We start from the raw sequence: 14,405 nt of genomic DNA on the forward strand, positions 1-14,405 counted from the left end.
CCTGTGTGTGCTGATGGACAGCCAAAAACAGCTACGGACGTCCTGTGTGTGCTGGTGGACACCCACTGACGTCCTGTGTGTACTGAACCGACAGCCCACGTGGGCCAAAATCACCCAAACAAGGACCAGCGTGCTGATATGTGTACTGATGGACAGCCACATACGTTCTGTGTGTGCTGACGGACACACACGGACAGCCACGGATGTCCTGTATGTGCTGACGGACACACACGGACGTCCTGTGTGTACTGAACAGACAGCCCACGTGGGCCAAAATCACCCACAGACAACAAAAATCACCCAAGAAGCCAAAAATTCAAAAATTAATATTTTTGAAGAACGTTTTCTGAAAGGAAACATCAAAAATATGTCAACAAAGAGTTTAGGATGTCAAGTGTTGATCAAAAGTTGCTGTAGATATCCGTTTAGACCACGAAACTCTGAACTTTGTAGCATGCAAAAGACATGGTTAGAAGCAAAAGAAAATCATGAAAAATTACCAGAAAATAGCTTTAACTATTCTTCAGAAGCATGCAAACAATTAGATTCAAACTTGAAGTATTTGGATCGTACGCAAAGCTTCCGGATATCACTAAACCCCGGCACGAAAAGTGTCAAGGAAAATGCAACTAAACAGCCTGCTTTCGCCAACCCGGAGATGGTGTTTGTTCGGAAGCAGTGCTGCAATGTAAAGTATAAAACGACTCTCGGCAATGGATATCTCGGCTCTCGAATCGATGAATAACGTAGCAAAATGCCATACTTGGTGTGAATTGCAGAATCCCGTCAACCATCGAGTCTTTGAACGCAAGTTGCGCCCCAAGCCTTCTGGCCGAGGGCACGTCTGCCTGGGTGTCACAAATCGTCGTCCCCCCATCCTCTCGAGGATATGGGACGGAAGCTGATCTCCCCTGTGTTACCGCACGTGGTTGGCCAAAATGCGAGCTAAGGACACCAGGAGCGTCTTGACATGCGGTGGTGAATTCAATTCTCGTCATATAGTCAGACGTTCCAGCACAAAACCTCTTGATGACCCAAAGTCCTCAACGCGACCCCAAGTCTGGCGGGATCACCCGCTGAGTTTAAGCATATCAATAAGCAGAGGAAAAGAAACTAACAAGGATTCCCTTAGTAACGGCGAGCGAACCGGGAAGAGCCCAGGTTGAAAATTGGACGTGTTTGACGTTTGAATTGTAGTCTGGAGAAGCGTCCTCAGCGATGGACCGGGCCCATGTTCCCTGGAAAGGAGCGCCAGAGAGGGTGAGAGCCCTGTCGTGCCCGGACCCTGTCACACCATGAGGCGCTGTCTACGAGTCGGGTTGTTTGGGAATGCAGCCCCATTCGGGCGGTAAATTTCGTCCAAGGCTAAATATGGGCGAGAGACCGATAGCGAACAAGTACCACGAGGTAAAGATGAAAATCACTTTAAAAGAGAGTCAAAGAGTGCTTGAAATTGTCGGGAGGGAAGCGGATGGGGGCCGGCGATTCATCCCGGTCGGATGCGGAACTGAGCAATCCGGTACGCTGATCGATTCGGGCCATGGACCGACACAGATTAAGGTGGTGACCTAAGACCAGGCTTTTGTTACCCCCGCAGAGACATCACTGCCTTAATCGTGGTCTGCAGCACGTGCCTCACGGCGTGCCTAGGCATCTGCGTTCTCAGGGCGTCGGCCTGCGGGCTCCCCTTTCGACCCGTCTTGAAACACGGACCAAGGAGTCTGACATATGTGCGAGTCAACGGGTGAGTAAACCTTTAAGGCACAAGGAAGCTGATTGGCTAGATCCCTCACGGGTGCACACCCGTACGACCTTGATCTTCTGAGAAGGGTTCGAGTGTGGCAATCCTGTCGCGACCCAAAAGATGGTGAACTATGCCTGAGCAGGGCAAAGCCAGAGGAAACTCTGGTGGAGGCCCGCAGCGATACTGACGTGCAAATAGTTCGTCTGAATTGGGTATAGAGGCGAAAGAATAATCGAACCATCTAGTAGCTGGTTCCCTCCGAAATTTCCCTCAGGATAGCTGGAGCTCGGAAATGAGTTCTATCGGGTAAAGCCAATGATTAGGGGCATCGGGGATGCAATGTCCACGACCTATTCTCAAACTTTAAATAGGTAGGACAGGGTGCCTGCTTTGCTGAGCCATCCCACAGAATCGAGAGCTCTAAGTGGGCGATTATTGGTAAGCAGAATTGGCAATGCGGGATGAACCGGAAGCCGGGTTACGGTGCCCAACTGTGCACTAACCTAGAACCCACAAAGGGTGTTGGTCTATTAAGACAGCAGGACGGTGGTCATTGAAGTCAAAATCCGCTAAAGAGTGTGTAATAACTCACCTGCCGAATCAACTAGCCCCGAAAATGGATGGCGCTGAAGCGTGCGTCCTATACCCAGCCGCGGGGCAAGAGCTAGGCCTCGATGAGTAGGAGGGCGCAGCGGTCGCTGCAAAACCTAGGGCGCGAGCCCGGGCGGAGCGGCGGTCGGTGCAGATCTTGGTGGTAGTAGCAAATATTCAAATGAGAATTTTGAAGGCCGAAGAGGGGAAATGTTCCATGTGAACGGCACTTGCACACGGGTTAGTCGATCCTAAGAGTCGGGGGAAACCCGTCTGATAGCGCTTATGCGCGAACTTCGAAAGGGGATCCGGTTAAAATTCCAGAACCGGGACGTGGCAGTTGACGGCAATGTTAGGAAGTCCGGAGACGTCGGCGAGAATTCCAGAAAGAGTTATCTTTTCTGTTTAACAGCTTGCCCACCCTGGAAACGGCTCAGCCGGAGGTAGGGTCCAGCGGCTGGAAGAGCACCGCACGTCGCGTGGTGTCCGGTGCATTCCCGGCGGCCCTTGAAAATCGGGAGGACCGAGTGCCGCTCACGCCTGGTTGTACTCATAACCGCATCAGGTCTTGTAACACCCCGATCCGGCCGACTAGGCCGTGATCGAAGTCTTATGTCGCTCGGTCTACTTCCTGGCCGAACCTCTTAATTTTTGCCCTTTATTTATAATATCGCGTAAAGGCGAATGCTAACTTATATCTTAGATAAAGAATTTCCTAGTCATTAATAGCTTAGATCCTTTCAACATATACGCAGCGGATTATTCTCTAGTTAACCATTGGTCTAAAACCTATCTAACACTTGTCTGGTCGAATCACCTTAGCCTTGGTCAGTTTACTCAACTACCAATTAGCTTAAAGGTCAATCCTTAACCCAAACCAGTCCATACGATTCTGAGGTTCCATTCCCCTAAACCATTCTATCTAAATCTACATAATTAAATGCTAGATCATACCTTTGCCACATCTATGGAGCTTATTAGTTCATCGGTCCTCCATTGACTCAAATTGCTCTTTGGTTACAGCTGGACCCCAATCACTCAATGATCTTACTTAAGGTCCTTAGTCAATCAACCAACCATCCCCACAGACATAAGTAACCTTTGAGATGTCTTTTAAAGGATAAGGGTTTGCATTTGTCCTTTCTAGGCTCGTGCACAATCCGAAATCCTTTTGCCTTATAGGCAATAGTACCAAGTCCATCTTCTGGACTGACAAAGCTCATTAGATCCTAAGTCAATCAACCAACCTTCCTCACATGACTTGGAACAGATGAGTCATCATATGGCCTGATCGGCCTTGGGACTTAACCCAAACAACATATATGATTTGTTCATACCAACCGATGCATTCATCAATCAGGTTAGGACCGACACCTTGAACCATAATTCAGAGGTCAGGTCGTCCATACTCAACCATGATCAGATCTTACACGGCCTTCCTTGAACAATCACACTTAGGCTCAGTATCTATGGTCTACGACACATAGTACTAGCCACACACTTCGTCATGGCTCTTAGCCAATCTCGAAGCTGTCAACACCAAGGTTGATATCTAGAAGCATCACATCAATACTCTTACTCCAGCAACGTGACTATCCATACTAGTGTTCGGCCATCGAACCATCATCATGAAACATGGTCCGACCACTAGACTTCATAAGGCATCGCTTACTTGTCAGGTATTGACATAATCGGCCTTCCATTGAAATCATGTGGGTCTACTCCCTAGATAAGGCATATGGCGCCTATCCTACTCACCAACCCAAACTTGATTGTAAGATATCCTACTTAGCCTTTGCGGCTAGAACCATCCAACCATAGCCGGATCGTCCATAGTCCCGTCTAAACGTCTGGTTAAGATCTAGGTGCGATCGGCCAGTTATAAGTCCGGCCCAAAGGCTCACGGACCTTCTTACCTGATCCAACCCAAAGCCTGGATCTATACCACCGAGTAAGGCCCAAGCCCAAACTGGATTGCCTTGCAACCGATCAGACCTTGCTACACAACACTCCGGTTAAACTAACTGTCCGTCCGTTCGACTATGCAGCCGCCGACTGTCCACTTGGTTTGGCCTAAGCCTTGAACCAATGGCACCGTTTGGAACTCACACCCTTTGGGAACTAGTACCCTTTGGACACACGTGCCTCTTAGCAAATCATGGCCCTTGGCAACTCGCACCCATTCACATGTTCCCACCGTTTGATCTAACCGTCCGTATGGACTGTCTAGTCCATGCGCGTGTCCGGCCTATAGCCAAAGGACCACGCCTTAACCTACACAAGTCATGAACCATTGTGACTGTTTAGGGAAGGGTTGCAACCGTTCAGAACAGAACAGAACCGCCCCTATCCAATCGGATCACCTGAGGCTAGTCAGATCATGTGCGCGCCTAACTCGTCGGTTATGGACCGCGACCGAATTACTCAACCAGAACCACGGATATAACCAATACCAACATATCAAAAAGGCCACGCCAATGTACAGGAGGAGTAGAAGAAGAATTAGATGAAAAGAATAAGAAGAATAGGACATAACCCAAACGCCCATGGCTAGATCGGTTCGGACTGTCCGATTGTCTTAGCCGATGAGTCGGTGGTTACCCCAGTGACCCTATCTGACTGAACCACGGGGTTGGAATCCTTCTCCAGACCTTTCTCTATGCCTTGGGTATCCATAACCACACGGCCTCCTCTCTCCTAAACCGTTCTCCTTGCCGCAGATACTAAACCACCACAACCGAGCCTTTTCCGGCTTGGACCCTCGGTTCTTATTGGGGGATTCCTTTGTTTAGGACGTGTGTCCTTTGTCTCAGACAGAATGAGACTGAATGAGAATGAATGAATTGATCTCTGGTCGTGGATCCTTTATATAGGCAACCAAAGGTCATGTGCGAAGGGACACATCCCTTCGAAGCATCCTTTTGGGACAGATCTTGGCCATCGATTACAATCAACGGTCCAGATCGTACCTGTTCGGAAATGGAAGGTTCCAGACCTTATAGGAACGTCCAACCTAAGCCCAGACTTGGTACCCCAAGCCCACGGCCTGCCCACAAGAGCCCAATGACTCATGGACCACTTGGCCGTACCTCCTTGCCCGCCACTGACCTTGACCCGGACTATCGGCCCAAAACCCGAACAGTCCGTCGAGCTGAGATGAGCTGACTCCCAGCTGCCTCATCTGAGTGAGCTAGTAGTCCAGCTGGTTGAGCGGACTTAACTTGGAACGAGCTAGGTTGAGCTTGACCGAGCTACATCTAGCTGATCGAGCTTCCCGTAAGCATCGCCCAACTTCTGTACAGCTTATCCTAGCTGACTTCTTTCTCTTATAAGGTTAAGTCTCAGCATCCTGACGTCCTTAACCTTCTATCTTGGCCATGTAACGCTAGCCTTAAGGTCTTAAGACCGGCAGGTTCGTTTCCTCGAACTATGGCAGTCCCGACGGTCCTTATCTAGGATCGCGGATGTTACAAGTCTCCCCCACTTGAAATGGATTCGTCCTTGAATCCGGTGGTGATTATATCTTGTCCCAAGACAAAATATTCCACCCGACTTATCCTAGTCCTTATCAGGGAATAGAACAAGCTTGACTCAGAACCACCAAATCACCACTTCGACGATCAAATTCCTTTTACCATCGTTGTAGAAGTCTCCCCCACTTGATAAGCATTTAACCACAAAAATCCTATCAAGTGGTCCTTTCTGGTTTTGCTTATGGCACCCTTACTTGTTTACTTCGACCACAGTGGAGGGTCCATCAAGCATCCAATCAAGTGATACTTGTAATTCCATCCAAAGACATTCCTTGTGTCACTGGACGAACTCTCCAGGTTGCGATCCAAGTATCCAACAAGTCCATGTCTTTCTTTTGAATATCATCTTCTTCAGATTTTATTCTATCTCTGATCATAGTCCATGCCTAGATCATAACCAGTCCCTAGGAACATGCTGCATACTCGAGCCTTAGTAGATTTGGCCAATCCCCACGCCACTCGATGTACAAGTCAAGTCCTCAGGAACTCGTTACAATATTTAGGCTGCTCGTCCTACAACGAGTCCTAACAGATTGTTATGGTTATTTTGTCTTTCATGGACAATAAGGTTCATGACCTCAGCCACAACGTACTGGATCATCCCCTTAACCAGCCACAACCTTTTCAGGCTTGGCCACATTGCGATCTTACTCCCTCCAGACTAAAAACACCTCAGACCTGACTTCTGTCCTTCACTGGACTTTGTCATAATTCAATCCTGGTCAATTTACGGACGTGATCGTATTCCGGTCCTGGTCCACTCAGGGACTCGACTGTTTCACCCCGACCATAGGTCCATCTCCGAGTAGGTCGTGGCCTGATCCTCATCCATTACTTTACTTGATCATTCTCAACCGTAGGTCAAACTCCTACTTGTTTGTACTGTGACCATGGTCCTCACTTAGACATGGTCAACTTCGGCTCTGCCATCTTGGCCGGAGCCAAAGAAATGGACTCTAGGACAGCGGTGCTATCATTGGTTCCAGTTCAATCATAAATGGATCCGACCTATCTGAGGGGACATCTGTAGTGAACAGAACACATCTAGGATCTCCGACACCAACGAATCCCCGCCTGGGTCTAACAGAAAACCACAACTGTCAGGCTCTGTAGTTGTAATTGTAGCCAAAAAGGCTGACAACCCTGTTCCAGCATCTAAATCGCTCGAACTGCTGAAACCACTACTTCTCATGAGCCGGACACAGACCTTGGTACTCTATCGGGTACAGCCTAGACTCCAATTGCACACGAACCTTATGGCAATCGAGAGTGGCCCGATACTTTACCAACCAGTCCATACCTAAGATCACTTCTTGATTCATTAGGTGGACACAGACCAGATTCACAGGGAAGACCTTTCTCTGGATCTGCACTGGGATATTCGACATGAGACCTAGTGAGTTCCTGGCTTTCCCACCGGCTGCCCTCACTATCCCAAAATTATCACCAGCGTACCGACATAACAGACCCTTTGCGACCAGTCCCGGACTCACAAAACCTATGCGTAGCTCTGCGTCGGAAAGTACGTGGGTTTTTACCCCACCGACCATGAGGGTTCCTATCAGAGACCCCTCATCAGAATCCCCTAGACAATTCTAGGTTCCAGACCAAGCATTTCTGCTTGAGGGCCCTAGCAGATATGAACTCGTTTAGGTAAGCCAACCCTGGTCCATCTCTGGACTCGATTGCATAGCACCTTGGTCCATCTGCTAGGTCACTCGCCATACTGGTCGAGCCCTATCCGATCCCATATGGATCCTTAAGGCGTAATGCTTATCTCTGTTGAGTCCTGGTAGACTTCTGCAAATCCCTAAGCGACCAAGCTTTAGTGGACTGCCTTGTTCCCCAGGCCACTCAACCGTAAACATAAACTACCTGAGACTGATTCACAACATCTTGTTGTAATCATATACCACTGTCTTATGGAAAATACTTTGGTCATGACCATACCATGAAGGACGTCCCATAACATCCCTCAATGCATTGCCAATAACTTCAATACTTCCACTTCCAGTGGGTACCTAGATGAGTAGGATTTCGGTTTGATCAAACATTTGGAAAACGTCCCATACCATTCTCCAAATCGTCATACTATTGCGAATGTTCACACCATTCACAACAGCAATTATAATATCCTCAATCCCCATCATACTAAGATACTTAACATCATGTTCTTCCAATGATTGGAATGAACACCCTGAGTTTCCTTATTCTTTCTTTGGACGGATTCAGATTGGAATTGATTTATTCCATCCAACTAGATCTAAGGAAACCTACCTTGACTTATACCGAGTCCTAGCTGATCCATCTGATCACAAGTCCACTCGTGTACTGGTCATGTAGTGTCTCCTTTGAGTCAGATTGAACATTGCATATGCTTTACTTATTATGAATGGCCATCAAGGGATAACACTTAACTTCAGTAGAGTGCTGCACGTTTATTTCAACCTATGCCACTCTCTGGTCCATGTTACTTCCCTTGTCCAGGTAATCCATAAACATGTTTTGCATTTCTTCCATCCCTTCCAACCCGTCTATTACTTCTAAATAACTAGATCGACCAACCTTTCTGTTTTTAGGATCTTGCCCTTGGAAAATGTATCTTGGCTAAGCCGGTTCATCTTAGAACTCCCACATTCACAAGCATGATACCCTAGCTTACCTTAACTCTTTCTTGGCTCACCCCAACTTAGGTTTCATAGTCATCATAGTTTTCAGAAATAATTATAGTTTGGAAACCAACATCTTAGAGCGTTGTCCTAAACAGGATCGACATGGCTCTGATACCAACTTGTAACACCCCGATCCAGCCGACTAAGCCGTGGTCGAAGTCTTACGTCGCTCGGTCCACTTCCTGGCCAAACCTCTTAATTTTTGCCCTTTTATTTATAATATCGCCTAAAGGCGACGGCTAACTTATATCTTAGCTAAAGACTTTCCTAGTCATTAATAGCTTAGATCCATTCAACAGATACGCAGCGGATTATTCTCTAGTTAACCATTGGTCTAAAACCAATCTAACACTTGTCTGGTCGAATCACCTTAGCCATGGTCAGTTTACTCAACTACCAATTAGCTTAAAGGTCAATCCTAAACCCAAACCAAGCCATACGATTCTGAGGTTCCATTCCCCTAAACCATTATATCTAGATCTACATAATTAAATGCTAGATCATACCTTTGCCACATCTATGGAGCTTATTAGCTCATCGGTCCTCCATTGACTCAAATTGCTCTTTCTTGACAGCTGGACCCCAATCACTCCATGATCTTACTTAAGGTCCTTATCGTGACTCCTGTTCCAAACAACTCCCCTAGGTACTTAGTCAATCAACAAACCATCCCCACAGACATAAGTAACCTTTAAGAAGTCTTTGAAAGGATAAGGGTTTGCATCTGGCCTTTCTCGGCTCATGCACAATCCGAAATCCTTTTGCCTTATAGGCAATAGTACCAAGTCCATCTTCTGGACTGACAAAGCTCATTAGATCCTAAGTCAATTAACCAACCTTCCTCACATGACTTGGAACTGATGAGTCATCATCTGGCCTGATCGGCCTTGGGACTTAACCCAGACAACATATATGATTTGTTCATACCAACCGATGCATTCATTAATCAGGTTAGGACCGACACCTTGAACCATCATTCAGAGGTCAGGTCGTCCGTACTCAACCATGATCAGATCTTACACAGCCTTCCTTGAACAATCACACCTAGGCTCAGTATCTATGGTCTACGACACATAGTACTAGCCACACACTTCGTCATGACTCTTAGCCAATCTCGAAGCTGTCAACACAAAGGTTGATATCTAGAAGCATCACATCAATACTCCTACTCCAGCAACGTGACTATCCATACTAGTGTTCGGCCATCGAACCATCGTCATGAAACATGATCCGACCACTAGACTTCAAAAGCAATCGCATACTTGTCAAGTATTGACATAACCGGCCTTCCATTGCCATCATGTGGGTCTAATCCCTAGATAAGGCATATGGCGCCTATCCTACTCACCAACCCAAAGTTGATTGTAAGATATCCTACTTAGCCTTTGCGGCTAGAACCATCCAACCATAGCCGGATCGTCCATAGTCCCGTCTAACCGTCTGGTTAAGACCTAGGTGCGATCGGCCAGTTATAAGCCCGGCCCAAAGGCCCACGGACCTTCTTACCTGATCCAACCCAAAGCCTTGATCTATACCACCGAGTAAGGCCCAAGCCCAAACCGGATTGCCTTGCAACCGATCAGACCTTGCTACATAACACTCCGGTTAAACTAACCGTCCGTCCGTTCGACTATGCAGCCGCGGACTGTCCACTTGGTTCGGCCTAAGCCTTGAACCAATGGCACCGTTTGGAACTCACACCCTTTGGGAACTAGTACCCTTTGGACACACGTGCCTCTTGGCAACTCATGGCCCTTGGCAACTCGCACCCATCCAGATGTTCCCACCGTTTGACCTAACCGTCCGTATGGACTGTCTAGTCCGTGCATGTGTCCGGCCTATGGCCAAAGGACCACGCATTAACCTACACAAGTCATGAACCATTGTGACTGTTTAGGGAAGGGTTGCAACCGTTCAGAACAGAACAGAACCGCCCCTATCCAATCGGATCACCTGAGGCCAGTCAGATCATGCGCGCGCCTAACTCGTCGGTTATGGACCGCGATCGCATTAGTCAACCAGAACCACGGATATAACCAATCCCAACATATCAACAAGGCCACGCAAATGTACTGGAGGAGTAGAAGAATAATTAGATAAAAAGAATAAGAAGAATAGAACATAACCCAAACACCCATGGCTAGAGCGGTTCGGATTGTCCGATTGTCTTAGCCGATGAGTCGGTGGTTACCCCACTGACCCTATCTGACTGAACCACGGGGTTGGAGTCCTTCTCCAGACCTTTCTCTATGCCTTGGGTATCCATAACCACACGGCCTCCTCTCTCCTAAACCGTTCTCCTTGCCGGAGATACTAAACCACCACAACCGAGCCTTTTCCGGCTTGGACCCTCGGTTCTCATTGGGGGATCCCTTTGTTTAAGACCTGTGTCCTTTGTCTCAGACTGAATGAGACTGTAACATCCCAGATCCTTAATAGGATCATTGGGACGGCCATGGTTCGAGGAAACCTACTAGTCAGTCTTAGGACATCAAGACAAGCGTTCCATGGCCAGATAAGAAGGTTAAGGACGTAAGGAAACTTAGACTTAACTTTATACAAGTCGAGAGTCAGCTAGGACGAGTAAAACGGTAGCTGGACAGATGGAACAGGTAGCTCGACCAGCTCAACAGAGTTAGTTTAAGCTCAGTCCAGCTCGGCCACTACTAAGTCAGCTCCACTAGCAGAACTACTAGCCCACTCAGCTGAGGCAGCTAGGAGTCAGCTCATCTCAGCTGGACGGACTGTTTGGGTTTTGGTCCGATGGTCCAGGTCCGGGCCGGTGGCGGGCCATGGGGGTCCGGCCATGAGGCCATGGACAGTTGGGGCTTGGGACAAGGCCATGGGCTAAGTCCAGAGGGATTGGGTAAGGCCTAGGGCCTCTGTCCGACCCAAACCCATGCGGTATTGGCGAGAGGACGCATGCGGCTGAGAGGGTGTAACCCTTGGCCGATTGTGCCCATCCGCTGGCCAGTCATGCCTGTTCGTGGGGCAAGACTTACCCCCTCGTTTTCTATAAATATGGGGTCCTCTCTGTCGATTTCATTCATCCGATCCCAACAAAAATACTCAGAGAAATCATAGAGAGAGAGAAAGAAAGAGAGAGAGAGTTTCCGGCCAAAGCAAGGCCGTTTGTGTGGTGGTTAGGTTTCCGGCGATCTGATCGTTTGAGAAGCAACCTCCGATCAAGTATGGGAGACCGAGAGCAGGAGAAGAACATGGAGAACCCTAACACGGTTCAGAAGGTACGTGGTGGGCTATGGCCGCATCTAACCAAACGGACGGTCCTGGTGATCGCACCGCGGCTCTGGTCGGTTCATTATACCTAACCGCTCCTCCTCTTCTTGTTTTATCCGGTCCTTTCTCTTCTTTCTGATTATACACGAAGGGTTGTGTTGGTTCAGTCCAAGGGACACGTCCCTAGACTTGGCCGGTCATAACCAAACCGCTAACCTAGACGCTGGTCGGTTAGACGGTCTGTTCAAATCGCACCATAGACTGGGCGGTTGGGCTAAACGGTTGGGCTAAACGGTTGGTCATGTCCCAAGAGGCATGAGTGGCCAAAGGTCACGAGTTACCAAGGGTTGTGAGTTACCAAAGGTCACGAGTTCCAAAGGTTGTGAGTTGCCAAAGGATGTAAGTAACCAAGGGTTACGAACATCAAAAGGTATGAGGACCAAGAGGTACGAGGACCAAGAGGTAGGAGGACCAAAAGGTACCAAGGACCGAAGGGGTACATGTTCCAAACGGTGTCTGTTGAGACAGGTCGTGTCCGTTCCTTAAGGGATCAGACCATGTCTTGTCCGTTGGGACAAGTACACAGTTCGTCTAAGCCAGGGTAAGAGTCGCAAGGTCCTATCGGCCGATTGGCCTAACTAGATTGGGCGTGAGGCTTACTCGGCCGTAAAGGCTCGGTCAGTGAGAGGCTGTGTAACTTGTGGTTAGATGATGCTAGGGATGAACTAGTGATTGTCTATGAAACAATTAAGAAGTTGTGAATTGGATCTCATGTTTCTAAGTAATACATTTTACACACATTTATATTCTGCTGTGCTATCTGTTCAATTGTTTTAGAACCTCAGATTCAAAAATGACTTAGTAAAGGAAAGACGTAAAATGAATCAAACAAGCAAAGAAATTGATTAAGTAGCAAACGGGTCCTTAGAGAAGCTCACAAGTCTAGATTCTCGATCCATCCTGGAGTGACCAAGATGTATCATAATCTCAGACAATACTATCATTGGATACGGATGAAGGTCGATGTGGCCGAATGGGTGGCCAAGTTTCCTACTTGTCAACTCGTCAAGGCCGAACAACAAGTTCCGAGTGGACTGCTTCAGAGCCTACCTATTCCGGAATGGAAGTGGGATCACATCACGATGGACTTCGTGACAGGTTTTCCCACGACCAGGAATAGGAATGATGCTGTCTAGGTAATAGTGGATCGACTGACCAAGTCTGCTCACTTCCTGGCCATCAAAAAGACATTGACCAGATTGTGAGTAAGTACATTGACGAGATTGTGAGGTTACACGGAGTACCCTCAAGTATAGTTTCGGATAGAGATTCGAGGTTCACTTCTCACTTCTGGCAAGCTTTCCATAAAGCTTTAGGAACGAGAGTGAACATGAGTACGGCTTATCATCCCCAAATGGATGGGCAGTCGGAAAGAACTATATGGACGCTGGAGGATATGCTTCGAGCATGTGTCCTCGATTGGGGCGATTCCTGGGAACTGCCATTAGTGGAGTTCGCCTACAATAACAGTTTCCACTCAAGTATAGGCATGTCGCCATAAGAAGCTTCGTATGGACGACCATGCAGGACACCATTATGCTGGACCCAAGTGGGGGAGCACAGCATGATAGTCCCAAGATCGTGGAGGAAACCACGGAAAAGATCAAGTCTGTGTGGGACAAGATGAGGGCCGCACAGGACAGACAAAAACGAAGGAAAGAAGTGGAGTTTGCAGTGGGTGATATGGTCTATTTCAAAATGATTACCTTTAAAGGTAGAGTGCGAATTTCTGGTAGAAGGAAATTAGATCCAAGATACCTAGGTCCGTTCAGAGTCATAGAACGAGTGGGTAGTGTGGCATAAAAGTTGGACTTATCATCCGAGATGGAAGCCTTCCATAACGTATTCCATGTCTCCCAACTCCGAAAGTTCTTGACGGATCAGGACGTCTTAATACCAGAAATACCATCTGATCTAGGTACAAATCTAACTTTGGAAACAAGGCTGGTTCGGATCGTAGATAGGATGGAAAAAGCAATGAGAAAGAAAACAATCCAGATGGTCAAGGTCATTTGGGATTGTAATGGTCGAGAAGAGACCACTTGGGAGACGGAGGCCAGGATGAAGGCCGAGTTTCCAAAATGGTTTGACCAGTTTGTGTTGGATGAAACACATTACTCAGATTCGAGGACGAATCCATTGCTAGTGGGGGAGACTTGTAACATCCCGGATCCTGAATAGGATCATTGGGACGGCCATGGTTCGAGGAAACGTACTAGTCAGTCTTAGGACATCAAGACAAGCGTTCCATGGCCAGATAAGAAGGTTAACAACGTAAGGAAATTTAGACTTAACTTTACACAAGTCGGAGTTAGCTAGGACGAGTAAGACGGTAGCTGGACGGATGGAACAGGTAGCTCGACCAGCTCAACGGAGTTAGGTTAAGCTCACTCCAGCTCGGCCACTACTTAGTCAGCTCCACTAGATGAACTACTAGCTCACTCAGCTGAGGCAGCTGGGAGTCAGCTCATCTCAGCGGGACAGACTGTTCGGGTTTCGGTCCGATGCTCCGGGTCCGGACCGGTGGCGGGCCATGGGGGTCCGGCAATGAGGCCATGGACCGTTGGG

The 14,405-nt window shown here is 47.9% G+C and overlaps 1 non-coding gene across 1 annotated transcript; it reads left to right on the top strand.

The window, feature by feature from the left end:
- The first annotated feature begins 702 nt into the window (after positions 1-702).
- LOC117129879 lies at positions 703-858 on the top strand. Its single transcript, XR_004453415.1, has one exon. It is a non-coding gene; the product is annotated as a 5.8S ribosomal RNA (ribosomal RNA).
- Positions 859-14,405: the final 13,547 nt, after the last annotated feature.

Source organism: Brassica rapa, unplaced genomic scaffold (genome assembly GCF_000309985.2).
Source record: "Brassica rapa cultivar Chiifu-401-42 unplaced genomic scaffold, CAAS_Brap_v3.01 Scaffold0217, whole genome shotgun sequence".
In the NCBI taxonomy this organism is placed as follows: domain Eukaryota; kingdom Viridiplantae; phylum Streptophyta; class Magnoliopsida; order Brassicales; family Brassicaceae; genus Brassica; species Brassica rapa.